At 47.9% G+C, this 13258-nt stretch overlaps 1 long non-coding RNA gene across 1 annotated transcript in view; it reads right to left on the bottom strand.

The window, feature by feature from the left end:
• Positions 1-13258, bottom strand: part of LOC138746348 (uncharacterized) — a 32352-nt gene that overhangs the window by 16491 nt on the left and 2603 nt on the right. Inside the window, exon 2 of the long non-coding RNA XR_011346886.1 lies at positions 320-477. This is a non-coding gene — a long non-coding RNA (uncharacterized lncRNA). The remainder of the gene's footprint in view (positions 1-319; positions 478-13258) is intronic.

Raw genomic sequence — 13258 nt, 5'->3', positions numbered from 1 at the left:
GCATCCGGCTCCGCCAGCGACGATTGCCGTGTGTGCCCTGAGCACCTGGACCAGCCCCCGCCCCAGACAGTGACGCTTGGCGACAACTACAGCGATGTCATTTCAAGCTCATGGTGTGACGTCACTTCTGGCTGATGTAATGACGTCGATGCCACCATCTGCAATGACGTCACTTCTCCCGGCACAATGAACATGAGTGGGGAAGGAGGACAGCCACACAGCGGGCCCCCACGTGCTGATGCCAGATTGGGTCAGGCAGTGGACGACACGGAGGGCTCCTGACAATGATGAGAATGACGTAGTCAACACAGGTGATTACCAGGCCGCTCTGCCGATGCTCTCCATGCCTCTGTCTGCCATCGGCTGCCGCACGCTGCATCCTTCAGCCAAGGACAACGCCATCTGGGCGTACATCCCCATCTCCAGGCAGTTATGGGGCGCGCAGGACCTCCTTGACCACCAGGAGCCGCTTCAGCCCTGGGGAACAAACATATTTATTTATGAATATTTTCAAAAATATACTTATTAAATGTTTCAATATCATAATATATGAAACTTTTTCTTACAAACAATAAACAAAAGCCAAAAGATCCCTCCCTCCCTTCTTCCAAACAAATGAATCCGCTCACCATCAAAGTTTATATATCTTTAAAATATATAGTATCCAATTGGGGAAACCATGCTTAAATAAATATAATAGTTACATTTATTGTCCTTTTTCTTTTTTATGTCTATATCTGGGCCCCAATGTGGTCCAGGTCTGGCTGCCAGATCTTTACAAAAGTGTCATATTTGTTCTTTACGTTAGATGTGACTTTTTCCATGGGTTTACAGCTGTCCATTTCTGCCATCCGTTCTGCGATAAGTCGAGGGGAGTCCGACGTCCAAGTGATCGCACCACTTTTTTTTGCTCCAGCCAATGCTATTTTTATCAATGAGATTGTATATTTGTTAAATTTTTTGCTGACGTCCATAACATTACCTAGTAGATAGCACTCTGGGCTGCCCGTGAAAGCCATTCCTATTATTCTGGTTAATTATTCGGTGATGTCTTGCCAAAATGGCCTCACCTTCACCCATGACCACGTGACCCATCAAAAGGTTCCTGTCTCAGTCCCAAATCTTTTTTTGTTTATCATTTACATCAATACAAGCATTAACTCAATAAAGAGGATATCTTATAACAACAGAATACAAAATGATCCAAAACCTTTGGTCTATTTTCTCCCCACCCCCTCCCTCTTCCTCCCTAAAGAAAGAGAAAGAGAAAACACCTCAATCTATACAGTAGGTATTATTCCCAGAGTTATTTGATTTTCTAGCTAATAATTATTAACCATGAACTAAGAAGAGTGGGTGATGTGGAGGATGTGGATGGAGTTTTATTCTCCATATCCATGTACCGTTCCCGATCTGATTCCTTCAACCAGAAGTCATTTTTTTTCTAATGTGACACCGTTTTCCATTTCAATGTCCCATCCCTCGTTACAAAACTCTCTGCTCTCCACGTTAGTGCACATTTCTTCACTGCTGCTATTGCTAGACTCAGAAAGTTTGTTTGATATTTATCTAACTTCAGTTTTGTATCTGCTTCATATATGTGACCAAGCACAAATATTCTCACGTCCTTTTGTATTTTAATCTTCATAATTTGTCCTTATAATTTACTGAAATCCTTCCAAAATTCTTCCACTTTTACAAAGGTCCAAACCGAATGGAAAAAAAAAGTCCCGATCACCTGATTACATTGAAAACATTTCTCGGAATAATTGGAGATAAGTCCATTTAATTTATATGGACTATAGCAGAATTGATGTGGAGATTTTTATTTTTATATCTGGCATTAATCATATTTGTAACTCTCTTGACACAATCTTGACCCTATTCTTGAATTTGTATGTTTCAATCTTCTTTCCACCTTTGTTTTAATTTATATAAATCATTTTCCTCATATTATATTTGATGTCTAGAAAACATCCTTCCCACATCTGAAACACATTTCTGATATTTAGGTCATTTCTCTAGGGTAAGATAAAATTGGTGTAAAATATTAGACTGAACCAGTCCATATCCTGCTTTTCTAATTGATGTCGTGCTGTCCTTACACCAATCTGACCAGCTTCTTTCTGAAATCGTCAAATCCAAGTCCGACTCCCATCTTTTTCCTGTGAACTCTGCTATCCTGGTTTTGAATTTTCTCTCAGGAGAGCATCGTACATTTCATTGATAAATTTGGGTGTATTCCCTATCCAGACTCTTTGTTCCATTTCACTAATTTTAGGTGGGGTCAATGTTGGTCCCCATCTTTCTATTAAGAACAATCTAAGCGAGAGGAAATAGAAGGTCCCATTGGCCACTCCAAATTTGTGTTTAATTGTTTGAAGAATTTCTTCCGTGTAGCAATCTTCAAAATATCTTATACCTCTGTCATAACCCAAATTTAATATTCTATTGCATTTGGTCATATTTTGACACACTGGTACTTTTCTTGAGATCCCTACCTTTTTTCACTACATTAATTTCTTGCCATGTTCTGATTGGATATATCTGTCTTTTTTTTTCTCATGATTTGATTCTCCATTTATTGATAAAATACTTTGCTTCCCACCTCCATTGTTGTCAGGTTCGTGTGAGTCCCATAGGTTAAGAACCAGACCAAAGCAAAGGTACAAAGCACACATTTATTTCGGGGATGGAAACGGGACAAACCTCAACACGCACAGTACGCAGGGGGTAAATATACACTTCCAATAACAAGGGAGAAACCAACAGAGACTGGGGGAAATTACATGAACGTAAACATTCAACAGTTAGGATCAAGGTTATACTACAATCCCCCACCCCTTGACCAGTACAGACACGGCTCCAGCTACCTGACCTTGAGACTCACCCCAACCCAGTGAGGAAGGTGCTACTTTTGAGCGACGAGGAGTCGAAAGAGGCCGACCAAAGGGGCACATGGTCCTTATTAATTCTCGGGGCAGTACTGGGAGGGCCAGTCACTCAGGGCAGGCTGGGCCCCGTTGGCTGCTGTGGCCAATGGCTCAAAGCTAAGTGCAGGGGCTCAGCAGGGGTCAGTCGAAGTGATTCACCTGGGCCATTTGGGTGAATGTCAGGGCTGAGTCTGAGTCTGGGCGGGCTGCCTGGACTGCAGCTCCTGGTGATTTAGGTGGGCCAATTGGGTGAAGGTCAGGCGTGAGTCTGGCCGGGCTGCCTGGACTGCAGCTCCTGGTGATTTAGTTGGGCCAGTTGGGTGAAGGTCAGGGCTGAGTGGCTGGGCTGCCTGCACTGCAGCTCCTGCTGATTTAGGTGGGCCAATTGGGTGAAGGTGAGGTGTGAGTCTGGCTGGGCTGCCTGGACTGCAGCTCCTGGTGATTTAGTTGGGCCAATTGGGTGAAGGTGAGGCGTGAGTCTGGCCGGGCTGCCTGCATTGCAGCTCCTAGTGATTTAGGTGGGCCAATTGGGTGAAGGTCAGGGCTGCGTCTGGCTGGGCTGGCTGGAGTGCAGCTCCTGGTGATTTAGGTAGGCCAATTGCAAGGGTCACCTTGATGGCTTTGGGGTGACCTTGATTGGCAGGTAGTGTGTCCTCTGAATATGAGTGCAGCATCGCCACCTGGTGTTGGACGCTGCCTCTCCATAACACACACACATGTGAATGCATAAATGCGCACACACAAACACACACACAATCATACAGATGTACACATGCATACATGCATACACACTCACCCACTCCTGCACACACTCACACACAGGCATGCAGACTTATGTACACACACACAAGTGCATGCACACATATACCCGCATACAAACATCCAGACACACATTCATGTGCACATACAAATGAACAGATACACACACACAAGCGTGCAGACACACACACATGCACCTACGCCTCCATCCTCATGAACTCATGCACAAAAACATGTACGCATGTGTCTTGGGTAAACTTATACCTCTCATTTTGTTCATTTTAGATTGGTCACAGTGTTTGAGCTACCAAAAGAAAATAGACACACACACCGAGAGCAGTTCAATTTATACAAATGTTTATTACTAATTCAAAAGCTGATTTCACACTACAATATGCAAGCCCTTCCCAACTATACTTATCAACGCTTGGACTGGTCCCAACTGCCGAAGCAAGGCAACGACTGCACACTTGTAGTAGGTTGTCAGGGCGCTGGTAGCAGCTTCTCCACCTCCACCGACCGGGATGTTGCACGGACTCTGGCTGTTCTTCCTTCTTGACAAGGGGTGTTCCCACCCCTCGGAGAGTCCAAACTTCAGCAGCAGGACCACAGGCTTATATACCCCAAAAACAATTAATCATGCGCCTACTCCTTCTAATATTTGTCAGTCAAAATCAAAACTGAACATTACATTCTACAATTTAGAAGATTAATTATTATGGAACCAGGATGTTATGATTTCCTGGTTTATCTCGTAGATACAAAGACTTATTAAAACTTCTCGAGCAAGACAGGTTGTGACCAATTCGTCAATTTCAGAGTGTTGCATTTGACAATTGCTTTCCCTGGGCCTCACAGTGGAATTCCATTTCAAAGTGTATCTTCAGATAAGTCCCCATGGCTGAGTTTAATTACATCTGCTAGTTCTGAAAGTAAGGTGACCTGCGTGTGGACCCAGTGTCGTCAGTTCCACATAAGCAAAAAGCATCTGGGTACATGGTTTTAATCACCAGTTTACCTATCTCAGCTGCACCATTTCATCAGATGCAAGGATCGACAATGAGATAGACAACAGACTCGCCAAGGCAAATAGCGCCTTTGGAAGACTACACAAAAGAGTCTGGAAAAACAACCAACTGAAAAACCTCACAAAGATAAGCGTATACAGAGCCGTTGTCATACCCACACTCCTGTTCGGCTCCGAATCATGGGTCCTCTACCGGCACCACCTACGGCTCCTAGACCGCTTCCACCAGCATTGTCTCCGCTCCATCCTCAACATCCATTGGAGCGCTTACATCCCTAACGTTGAAGTACTCGAGATGGCAGAGGTCGACAGCATCGAGTCCACGCTGCTGAAGATCCAGCTGCGCTGGATGGGTCACGTCTCCAGAATGGAGGACCATCGCCTTCCCAAGATCGTGTTATATGGCGAGCTCTCCACTGGCCACCGTGACAGAGGTGCACCTTAGAAAAGGTACAAGGACTGCCTAAAGAAATCTCTTGGTGCCTGCCACATTGACCACCGCCAGTGGGCTGATAATGCCTCAAACCGTGCATCTTGGCGCCTCACAGTTTGGCGGGCAGCAACCTCCTTTGAAGAAGACCGCAGAGCCCACCTCACTGACAAAAGGCAAAGGAGGAAAAACCCAACACCCAACCCCAACCAACCAATTTTCCCTTGCAACCGCTGCAATCGTGTCTGCCTGTCCCGCATCGGACTTGTCAGCCACAAACGAGCCTGCAGCTGACGTGGACTTTTTACCCCCTCCATAAATCTTCGTCCGCGAAGCCAAACCAAAGAAAAAACAGCATGCACATGCACTCACACATGGTCTCACAGACTCTCACACACAATTGCATAAATCAAGATGAAAGTGGGAAAATGTTTTAGGCAGAAAAATAGATCAAAATGATTGGAAAATGTTACGTAAAGATAATCCCACAACTGCGGAGATCAGGCCGGCACAACGTGCGGTAATAAACAGAGGCATGGAATCATAGAAGATAGGAGCAGGAGTAGGTCATTCGACCCTTCGAGCCTGCTCCGCCATTCAATGAGATCATGGCTGATCTGAAGTTCAGTACCCCATCCCCGCCTTCTCTCCGTAACCTTTAATACCCTTATACTGAAGAAATAGATCTAATTCCCTCTTAGATATATTTAATGAACCTGCCTCTACTGCCCTCTGTGGCAATGAATTCCACAGATTCACCACCCTCTGGATAAAGAAATTCCTCCTCATCTCGGTCCTAAATGGTTTGCCTATTATCCTCAAACCATGGCCCCGGGTTCTGGATTTTCCCACCATTGGAAACATCCCATCTGCATCCATTCTGTCCAGTCCTGCCAGAATTTTATATGTCTCTATGAGATCCCCTCTCAATCTTCTAAACTCCAGCGAGTACAATCCCAATTTGCGCAATCTTTCCTCCTAAATCATTCCTGCCATTCCAGGTATCAGCCTGGTGAATCGCCTCTGCACTCCCTCCATTGCAAGAACATCCTTCCTTAGATAAGGTGACCAAAACTGCACACAATACTCCATGTGGGGTCTCACCAAGGCCTGTACAGCTGCAGTAAGGTATCCTTGTTCCTCTACTCAAACCTTCTTGATATGAAGGCCAACATACCATTTGCCTTTTTAACCACCTGCTGTACCTGCATGCTCGCCTTCAGAGACTGGTGTACAAGTACCCCTAGGTCTCTCTGCACTTCCCCATCTCTTAATATATTGCCATTCAAATAGTAATCTGCCCTCCGGTTTGTATTACCAAAGTGGAAAACCTCACATTTATCCACATTGTAGTGCATTTGCCATGTATCTGCCCAGTCCCTCAATTTATGCAAATCACACTGGAGCTTCCTGACCCCCTCTTCCGTGCACACAACCCCTCCTAGCTTAGTATCATCTGCAAATTTGGAGATATTACATCTAATCCCCTCATCCAGATCATTAATGTAAATTGTGAACAGCTGGGGTCCCAGTACAGATCCCTGTGGCACCCCACTGGTCACCGCCTGCCACTCAGAAAACTCACTAACATGATCCCCAGGATCGCAAACCAGCGCGGTTGGAAGCTCGGGCAGTACAAGACACATAGCCCTAAAATGGGGCTGGCCAGGCTGCCCATTACCAAAGCAAGATCAGGCTGGGGAAGAAGGCAAGAATGCAAGAATATTCCCATGGGCGGGAATCCCATTTACGTTAATCATGCGGCTGATTTCAGCCAATCAAGCCAATGGCGGGAACTCCCACTGTATGAAAGTAGCCTATCCAGCCTCAGTAAAGTCAGAGTGTGTGGGTTTCTTCATAGTAGACTCTACAATCACCTATGTGAGTTGGGCCTTACAATCAACCTGGCCAAATGCCAGTTTGGACTGAGCACGATTGACTTCCTGGGTCACAGGATTACCAAAGACGGGGCCACACCACTACCCAGCAAGGTGGAGGCCATCCGCAAATTCCCGAGGCCCAGAACGACCAGAGGACTACAGGAGTTTGTGGGGATGGTCAAGTTTTCTCACAGGTTAATCGCTGCAGCTGTTCGAGTGATGTGCCCAATTTTCACCCTGGCAAAGGATTTGACCTGGGATGACTCCACACGAGTATTTGTGGAAACTGCGCTCCAGTCTACCCAGGCCAAACGCACCCACAGCTCTCACAGACGATGCCTCAGGAACAGCAATTGGTGAAGTTCTGGAGCAGCAGAAAGGAGAAAGTTGGCTTCCGCTAGCTTTCTTCAGCAAGCATCTGCAGCCCTCGGGATTTCGACAGAGAGCTACTGGCGCTGTACTTAGCCATCTGCCACTTCTGGTACTTTCTCAAGGGAAGGGCTTTCACGGACCTCAAGCCACTGACATTCACCCTGGCTAAGATTTCCGATCCCTGGTCGGTACCCCGATGGAGACACTTGATTTACATCTCGGAGTACACCACTGATGTGACACATCTCAGGAAAAGACAACATGGTCACGGACGCCTTGTCAAAGCAGAGTATCTACTGTCTGGCTAATGGACTGGACTTCGTGACACTGGAGAAGGCACAGGAGCAAGACGACGAGATCCCTCAGTATGGTCCGCCGTCATGGGGCTGCAGCTTCAGGACATCCCAGAAGATACAGGTAACACTGACCTCCTGTGTGATGTGGCCGCCAGACTGGTTTGACCCATCGTCCCAAAGGCATGGTGGCGACGAGTTGTCAACTCCATCCACAGGCTGGTGCAGCCATCAATCAGGACTACGGTCCTGCTAAAGACCAGGAAGTCAGTGTGGCATGGATTGTGGAAACAAGCCAGTGGGTGGGCCAAGACGTGCATGCAGTCCCAAACAGACAAGATACAGCAACACACCAAGGTCCTCCCGCAGACTTTCAAGTCAATGGAAGGAAGGTTTGACCACATCCACGTGGACATAGTGGTGCCCTCACCAATCTCACAGGCTTTCCACTGCCTGTTCATGGTGGTTGACCGTTTCACCCGGTGGCCAGAAGCAATCCCCTGGCTGACACATCCACCAGGTCCTACTCCAAAGCACTCCTCTAGTCCTGGGTACCAAGGTTTGAACTACCACACCACATAACCTCTGACATAGGAGCCCAATTCATCCCCAGCCTGTGGACTGATGATGCCAACCAGTGGGGCATTCAGCTACACCACATGATAGCATACCACCCGCAGTCCAACGGGATGGTGGAGCACTTCCACAGGCACCTCAAGGTTTCCCTTAGGACCAGACTCAAGGGCCCCAACTGAGTGGATGAACTTCTGTGGGGTCTGCTCAGCAGTCATACAGCACCGCAGAAGAAGAAGACCTCCACACACCCTCCACCGAGCTCGTCAACGGAGCACCACTCATGGTCCCTGGGTATTTTGTCCCACTGTCCAGAAGACAACAGGAGGATACAATCACCTTCCTGGACAGTCTGTGTGTACAGGTCGGTAACCTGGCTCCGATCCCACCCTCCAGACACAGGCAAGCCAAATTGAACATCTCCAAAGTCCGCAAAGACTGTGAGTCCATGTTCATGCACAGAGGGCCAATACCGTCCACCGCTACAGAAGCCTTATGAAGGCCCCTTCCAAATCATCCCAAACAACGGAGCCATCTTCGAATTAGACATTGGTGGCAAACCATAGGTTTCCACCACAGACAGGCTCAAGCTGACACACGCGAACCCGACAAACCTGTGGAGATGCCAGCACCTCGTCGCAGAGGCAGATCTCCAAAGGCATTAGGGACTGCATCCAAGGACACTAGGAACTGTAGCAATGTTTCTTAGGGGACGGGGTGGGTCATGAACCGCCACCATGGAAATCAGACTGGCACAACGCACAGTAACAAACAGCGGCATAACTCATTAACTTGACACCCGTATCACGAACCAGCATGTTTGGAAGCTAGGACAGTACAAGTCAGGCAGCCCTAAAATGGGGCTGGCCAGGCTGCCCAGCTAACAGAGCAACACCAGGCTGGGGAAGAAGGGGATTCATATGGAAGAATTTTCCCGTAGGCATGAATCCTGCTTATGTTATTCATGCGGCTGATGTCAGCCAATCAATCTAACGGCGGGAACTCCAACTGTATAAAATGCACCTTTCCAGCCTCTATAAAGGCAGAGCTTCAACTCCCAGAGCTACAACGCAAATTATTAATGTTACCTACAGATTTGTACAAAATCATTGTTTGCATCAACTCTATTTCCTGCCTCAAAAATGAAAAAAGATTTGATATCTTCAGAATTATGTCTCAGATGTGATAAAGAGATAGGTTCTTTTTGTCATTTGACTTGTCTGTGTCTTAAGGTTCAACCATTTGGGATATAAATTAAAGTATTTTTGGAGAAAAAATATTAAGGTTAAACTTCCATTGGATCCAATGTTAATTTTGAGGGGAAATATAGAGATGAAAATGAAGGTTTACAATGTCTCAAACTGAATTTTAACGATCAACTTCAGGTGTTTGAAGGAAATGTTCAGCCATGATTTGGAGATGGTGGATGGATTTGGGGATTCAGAGCTGGGATCTCAAAATGAGATCTTGTATTCCTCTGGAAAAATAACATCATTTACATGATAAATATCACTTTGGTTTGGAAAATATGGAGCCATATTTACAAGAGGTTGGTTGGAAAACTGAAGCTCTCAATGGCTCATCCTGGTGGAGATTTGCAGTTTCACGGCAGTTGGTTCGAATTTATATTTCTCTTTGATAATCTCCTTTTCCTAATTTTTCTTTTGGGTCGAAGGGGATGCTGGGTAGGAAGGAGTTGGTGGGGACGGTGGGGTAATGGAGAGGGAGGAGGTGATGGGTAGGGAGGGAGTGGTGATGGGGAGGGAGGTGGTGAGGGGTAGGGAGGGGTGATGGGGTGGGAGGTGGTGATGGGTAGGGAGGGGTGATGGGGAGGGAGAGTTGGTGGGTAGGCAGGAGTGATGGGAGAGAGGGGTGATGAGTTGACCCCCAAGTCCCAAATGCTTTGGTGCTCTTCAAGCAGTGGATGAACTGTTTCAATAACTTCCTCGATGCTGCTGCTGAGGTGGTCGACATCGACAAGAAGAAGTTAAAAATCCTCAGGCACGAGTCGGCCAGTGGGCCTTCCTGACAATCCAAGGCAGTGCGACTCACAACGAGGCAATGGCTGCTGTACAAGACTAAAGTGAACGTGGTATACCTCCATTACCTGCTGACGTCCAGAAAGCAACAGCCTGGTGAGTCCACTGAAGAGTTTGTCTGGTCCCTGGTCACACAAGGAAAAGACTAGGGAAACCCATGTCCACTATATTCCTGACCCAATGCGTGGAAGAACTGATTTGAGACACCTGCGTGTGGGATTTGAGGTCAGATTATATCTGGCAACGACTCCTCGAGGAGGACTCGCTCTCACTCAAAAGGCTCTTCCCATCTTGGGAAGGCCTCCCTGCAGATGACAACAATGAAGGGATGCCTATCCTGCATCAGTCACCCTCAATCAAGCCAGTCCTCACGCGATCTCAAACTCCATGATGTGGATCAAGGTGAATGGGCACAAAACAAACGGTCTTTTCAATAGCGGCAGCACGGAAAGCTTCTTGTACCCCGACATGATCCAGAGACTCTCCCTACCGGTCCGACCCATAACCAGGATGGTTTCAATGGCTGCAAGGGACCAACAGACCAGAATCTGGGGGTATCTGTGTAGCATCGCTTATGGTGGTGGGGGGTGGGGGGAGTGTTATAACAATTTCGTATTGTTAATTTGGCCTCACCTCAGCGCACCAATCCTCCTGGGCCTCGACTTTCAGAATCAGTTCAGGAGCGTGATGATGGCATTCAGGAGACCCTAAGTACCGCTGACCATCCACAGCCAACAGTGCCCGACACTGCCTTGTGGTCCCAGCACACAGCCACCGGCACCGTCCTGCGGACTCAGTACCCAGTCTCCGGCACCATACTGCAACCACACCACGCTACGGGTGCTGCCCTCCATCGCAGTTCGTGATCCTCACCCTGGATTGTAAAACAATGGCCACCTAGAGTACATGCTATAGCTTGGAAGACATGCAGTTCATCCGGGCTGAGGTTCAATGACTCCTGGCAGAGGGAATCATAGCCCCTAGCACCAGTTCCTGGAGGACGCAGGTCCTCGTGGTCAGAGGTGCGGTCAAGCCCTGGATGGTAATTGATTATATTCAGACCATCAACCATTTCACCCAGTTGGATGTGTTCCCGCTTCCCCGTATTGTCGACTTGGTCAATTAAGTTGCTTAGTACAGCATTTTTTCGACTGTGACCTCAAGTTAGCCTACCATCAACTCCCCCTTCGTCCAGCTGATCAAATATATACAGGCTTTGAGGCAGACGGAAACCTCTTTCATTTCCTGTGGGTGTGTCTCGGGGTTACTAATGGTGTTTCTACCTTTCAGAGAGTGATGGAATGGATGGTGGAGGAACACGGGCTGACAGCGACGTTCCCCTACCTTGACAATGTCACCATCTGCAGCCATGACCAGCAGGACCACGACGTGAATCTCGCAAAGTTCATGCATATGGCCAAGTCCTTCAAGTGCGTGTTCAACACGCAGCGCCTGGCCCTTCTTGGATGTACCATGGTTCATAGTGTCATTGCCCCCAACCCAGACCGCATACAACCCTTCATGGAGTTCCCTGTCTCAAACTCCCAGAAGGCGTTTAAGAGGTGCCCAGGGCTATTTTCATATTATGCTCAATAAGCTTCGCCGATAAGCCCAACCCCCTAATTCGTACAAACACCTTCCCATTATCGGCGGAGGCCCAGGCTGCTTTTGACCAAATTAAAGGAGACATCACAAATGCCATGATGCATGCCGTGGATGAATCTGTCCCCTTTCAAGTGGAGAGCGATGCCTCCGATGTCGCACTGACTGTCACGTTAAACCAAACAGGCAGCCCGATTATCTTGCACCCTGCACAGTCCCGAACTTCCGAACTCTGGTACTCCTCTGTCAAGAAGGAGTCTCAAGCGATCGTTGAAGTGGTGGCCACTGGCGACACTAACTGGCCGGTAAAAGATTTACCTGTCGACTGACCAGAGGGCAGTGGCCTTCATTTTCAGTGTCAAACAACAGGGTAAAATCAAGATTGACAAGATTCTGAGGTGAAGGATAGAATTGTCCACCTACATCTATGACATCTTGTACCAGCCGGATAAGCTCAATGTCCCCTCGGATGCCCTAGCCCGAGAGACGTGCGCCAGCATGCATCTCGACCATCTCCACATCCTCCATGACCACCTATGTCACCCCGGAGTCATGAGGTTGTATCATTTCGTTAAAACGTGAAACCTCCAGTACTCTGTAGAGGATGACTGGTCCACGACCAGACACTGACAAATGTGCGCCAAGTGTAAACCTCAGTTCTACCGACCAGAAAAGGCACACCTCATCAAGACTGCCCGCCCTTTCGAATGACTCAGTATCGATTTCAAGGGCCCCCTCCTGACCACAAATAGGAACGCCTATATCCTGATGGTGGCGGACAATTTCTCCAGGTTCCGCTTTGCAACCCCCTGCCCAGATACGACCTCAGCTATGGTCACCAAGGCCCTGAGCAGTATCTTCTCTCCTTTTGGGTGCCCTGACTACATCCATAGTGACCGGGGGACCTCGTTCATGAGTGAAGAAATGCAACAGTACTTTTTTGGCCTGAGGCACAGCCACCAGCAGGACCACCAGCTTTAACCCCAGAGGTAATGGCCAGGTGGAAAGGGAGAACAGCACCATCTAGAAGGCAATGGCCCTGGCCCTCAGATCTAAAGATTTGCCAGTATCCCGCTTGGTAGGACGTCTTGCCCAAAGCCCTCCACGCCATCTGGTCTTTACTATGCACCGCTAATATGACCACCCCACGTTAACACCTCTTTGCTTTTCTTAGATCACCGAATGGTTCCTCCATCCCTCCCTGGCTGACCACCCCAGAGACGGTTCTGCTTCGGAAGCACGTCAGGGGCCATAAGACGGACCCACTGGTTGACTCAGTGCATCTCATCCATGCAAACCCACAATACACCTTATGGGGGGGAGAGATCAGCAGCGTGAGTCGGGGGGGGG

This window comes from Narcine bancroftii, chromosome 11, assembly GCF_036971445.1.
Source record: "Narcine bancroftii isolate sNarBan1 chromosome 11, sNarBan1.hap1, whole genome shotgun sequence".
Lineage (NCBI taxonomy): Eukaryota > Metazoa > Chordata > Chondrichthyes > Torpediniformes > Narcinidae > Narcine > Narcine bancroftii.
Note: the sequence above shows the minus strand (reverse complement) of the source record. Positions and strands in the feature narration are given on the sequence as shown.